Raw genomic sequence first — 4,915 nt, 5'->3', positions numbered from 1 at the left:
GTCTCAAAATTATAAATAGGCTCCTCTCCTTCTTGTAAAACAACCTCCAATATCTCGCATAGCACCCCAACACTCTATACGTGAGAAGAGACTTAGGCATAGCAACCACTTTGTGAGCTTCACTTTTGGTGTAAGAGAAGCTTTCAAGCTACACATTGCAAGTGAGAGAGTGTGAGTTCAAAAATCTCAAAACCACTATTGTATATGCTCCTCCATCATCAATAAATTGAGGTTTGGTGCATCAAAGGTGTGATTCAACATTCAAATCTTCGTCCTTCCATTTGTGCAATATGGTTTAGTGAATTCAAGGTGGCTTATGTATTTTTTCTATCGTTTGATCTTGTTTTAGAAAGTGTTTTAGTGTGTTTTTCATTGCCAATTTTGTGTCCATTGTAAGAGGGTATTGTGGTGAGTGTGTTCGCAATGTTTAGCATTCACTAAGCATTGAGTTAGTTTTGTACAAGATCTATGATAGCATCATAACGAACCATCTCCATTTGCAAGTCATAAATAATACATTATGCAAGATCCATTCCTCTCTCTTTTCCCTTTGCTCTAGCTCTCTCTGGTCCATTTTGTGTGTGTATTAGTGTAAGGTTGCTTGTGTGTGTTTTGTGGTACATCTTCTTGGTTATGACAAAATCTCTCTTGCGTCCTAGTTCGCATACCATAACTAGGTGGTGCCCCTATCTTGTTTGGGTTCGGCTGTGGGTTTGTTGTTGTGTTGTGCTTGTGGTTGCCCCAGCCCCAATTGAGCAGCATTGGAGCCTTGAGGGGTGTTTAGAGGTTGCCTCTCTTGTTGCCCGTCCCAGACCGCCTCAGCAGATGCAGCCCCCTTCCTTCAAGGGTGATGGGGCTAATGTTGAAAAGGATGCTGAGGCAAGGATAGAATCCATGGATAACTATTTTCTTGCCACTAAGATGGTTCAAGAAAATTGATCCATGTTGGGAATTTTTCGGTTGATTGGAGAAGCAAAGTTATGGTGAAAACAGTACTGCTGTGACAAGGGTGTTGCGGAAGATTCCAATCTTGGGATGAAATCAAACAGACAGTCAGAGGAATATATATGCCCCCTGGTCACCAATCTTTGAAGATGAATGAGTTCTTTGATTTAAAGCAAAATGAATTGACCTTGGAGGAGTATTTCTCCATGTTTTTACATTGAGGAGGTATGGACCGATTTTGACAAACGAACAGTAAGTGGCCCGATTCTGCCAAGGGTTAAATGCACCGTTGGATGCTCAGCTTGAAGCCATGCAGCCCACATCATTGCAGGATGCACTATTGCATGCTAAGCCTTTGGCCAAGAAGAGGAGATTTCAGCCAACCAATTCTAGTGAGACCCAGCGAAGAATTAATCCAGCCAGATTCCAAGGGAGAAGACCCCTAGGTTATGCAGCACCTACCATAAACCAAGGACAAAGATAGCTCCGATGTTTTTAGTGCAATAGGGAATTATAGGCAACAGTTTCCTCGCCTGTCATTTTATGCAACAACTGAAGCTAGACCTGGTGGGAATCATCAGGGAGGAAGAACTCGAGGACGTGCAAACGGACGTGGAAGAGGCCATGGTTGAGTTGCTAGAGCTTATGGCAGAGGAAGACCTGTTTGAGGAAGTGCTCATGTGGTAAGAATACAGCCCATACTAGAGGAAGAAATGGATAGAGCGACCCTCCATGCTGCTATTGACAATCCTCGGGCTGAGAAACAGTTTGCAATTATTCAAACACCGGCAACCCGCCAAGGTGAATCTTTCTCACTGCTCATTGATTGTGGAATCATGCATTCATTTTTGTCTCCTAAATGCCTAGAGAAGTTAAGGCTATCCCAAAATCCAACCAATCCTATAATAGTTGAAATGGAAAATGGAAAATCAATTATATCTAGACATACGGTGGGAATCCTAGATTTTGAATTAGGGGGAAGACCCACTTCTGGATTTTTGAGAACCTTAAAAGTTGGGTTATATGATGGAATATTGGGAATGGATTTCTTAGTAGCAAACAAATCCAGCATCTTGTGTTCAGAAGGAAAAGTAATTTTTAGGGATAAAACTGGGGAAGAAGCCCTAATCCAAGGAAAGAGGGAAACTCCAAAGGTTCAATTAGTTAAAGCTAGTCAAGTCCTAAAAGCCCATAGAAAATTAGGACAACAAATCTATGTAGTAAAGCTTAACAAAGTGGACCCTGAGAGAGGAGAAACTGAAAACCCTTGGTTAAGTGAGTTTACCAATGTATTTCCTGAGGAACTCACCGAGCTACCACCAAAAAGGGATATAGATTATGAAATTCAAGTTCTTCCAGGAAGTGCACCCGTGTTAAAAAGACACTATAAAATATCCTTACCTGAATTGATTGAGCTAAAAGAACGGCTTCGCCAGTTATTCGAACAAGGATATATTCGACCCAGCAATTCAAATTTGGGGAGCACCTGTTCTATTTAAAAGAAGAAGGATAGAACTCTTCGACTCTGTATTGACTACAGAGGATTGAACCAAGTTACGGTGAAGAACAAGTACCCGATCCCTCGCATCGACGAATTACTAGATCGACTTCACGAAGCTAAAGTCTTTACGAAGACAGGCCTAAGGTCAGGTTACTATCAGATTTGTGTTAGGTAGAAGACATTTCAAAGACAGCATTTAATACTCGCTATGGACATTACGAGTTCATTGTTATGTCTTTTGGATTGACGAATTCCCCATCAACCTTCAATATTCTTATGCAAGATATATTCAAAGAACACCTGGATGATTTTTCGTATTTTTTGATGATATTTTAGTTTACTCAAAGGAAGACCAACATGAGGGTCATGTACGAAAAGTTCTGGAGATCCTACGCCAGCATAAGTTGTACACTAAGGAGAGCAAGTGTATCTTTTCATCCCCGAAGATTGAATACTTGGGAATTAAAGTATCTACTGATGGAATTTCAGTGGATCCAGCCAAGGTAAAGATTTTGTGGATTGGCCACAAACCCAAAATGTTAGTGAAATCAGAGGATTTCTTGGTATAACAGGCTGGTATCACATTTTCATCAAAGATTATGCTGCAATTGTTGCCCCTTTGACTAATCTTTAGAGAATGGAACAATGATTCTCTTAAGGGAATGTTGAACACCACGAGAGTTTTGAAACTCTAAAACAACAGGTAACCTTAGTTCCATGCTTAAAGTTACCTGATTTCTCAAAGCCTTTTGAACTGGTTGCAGATGCCAGTGATATAGCAATTGGTGGAGTTCTTACGCAAGAAGGAAGAGTTGTTGTTTTACCTCTCGAAAGCTGAAGAATCATGAACAGAATTATCCAACTCATGATCTTGAATTATTAGCAGTCATTCATGCCTTAAAGCGCCTTAAAGCTATGGAGGCATTATCTATTGGGCCAAAGATTTACTTTAGTACTGATCACAAAAGCTTGAAGTGGAATTTTACTCAACCTCTACTCAATATGTGACAACGATATTGGGTTGAATTACTTCAAGAGTTTGATTTTGAAATTGTCTATACACCAGGCAAGGAGAATTCAGTAGCGGATGCCTTAAGCCGTAAAGCCTTTGTAAGCTTAATATTTATGCCTAGTAATCCAGTTTTGGTCAAAGTAAGGGAAGCTGCTCAAATGGACCCCAATTATCAGAAGCAACTTGCTATTGTGAAGGATAAGACGCCTCAAAATGAAGCATTATTACAATATTATGATGTCGAAGATGGGTGCTTATATTACATACATAGATTGTGTGTGCCAAAGAATGCAACCTTAAGAAAAACTATCCTTTATAAAGCTCATGATAGCCCAACATTTGGACATCCGGGCTATGCCAAAACTCTCAATGCAATAAGGAAGAGCTTCTATTGGCAAGCAATGAAAGGAAATGTACTACGGTTTGTTCGCCAATGCTTAATCTGCCAAAGAGTTGAAGTTGAAAGGGTAAAATTCTCAGGGAAACTTCAACCTCTTGATATACCTCAAATGAAGTGGGAGTGTATCAATATGGACTTTGTATCCGGCTTACCCAAAGTTTAGGGAGGATATGACTCCGTAATGGTAGTCGTGGATATGCTGACTAAAGTTGCCCACATCGTCCTTGTAAAGACTACCTATACTACCTCAGATATAGCCCGACTCTTTGTCAAGGAGATTTTTCGACTTCATGGACTTTTAAAACGGATAGTAAGCGACCGAGATACTAAGTTCACTTCCAACTTTTGGGCTTCACTGTTTACAGCCATTGGTACCCAGTTGGATTTTAGTACAACATATCAGCCTTAGACCGATGGTCAAACCAAACGTGTGAATCAAGTCATTGAAGACATCCTAAGAGCATATTGCAGAAGAGAACCTAACAAGTGGATCTAATACTTGCCCCTAGTGGAATTTTCATATAATGCATCCCACCATCAAAGTATTGAATGACACCTTTCTGTGCACTTTATGGTGAGGATTGTTTATCACCTTTAAATTTCTCAAATCCAACTATAAGAGTCGAAGATTTCAAGAAAATGCTAGAAGATATGAAGGCCCAGACTAAGGCAATACGTAAAGACATTCAAGCTGCTAAGGATCGACAAAAGAAGTATGCAAACCAAAGAAGATCAAAAGGACCTTCAAGCGTGGAGACCAAGTTTTCTTGAGAGTAAATCTAGAGAAAAGTAATCTATCTTTGGGCAAGTATAAGAAGCTTAGCTACAAATATTGTAGGCCCTATCTAATAGAAAAAGAACATAGGAATTCAAGCTTACAGACTCAAGCTAACCTCTCATCTCAAGGTTCATAATGTATTCCATGTTAGCAAATTGAAGAAATACATCCCTAGCACAGATCATTTTCTTGATGATGAACAAATTGTAATGCCCACCCAAGGAATTATTGAGCTTCAACCTGATAGAATCTTAGAATCTAGGGAACCTTAGAAACGGA

The sequence above is a fragment of the Adiantum capillus-veneris genome, chromosome 7, assembly GCF_014529385.1.
Source record: "Adiantum capillus-veneris isolate H3 chromosome 7, ASM1452938v2, whole genome shotgun sequence".
In the NCBI taxonomy this organism is placed as follows: Eukaryota; Viridiplantae; Streptophyta; class Polypodiopsida; order Polypodiales; family Pteridaceae; genus Adiantum; species Adiantum capillus-veneris.
Note: the sequence above shows the minus strand (reverse complement) of the source record.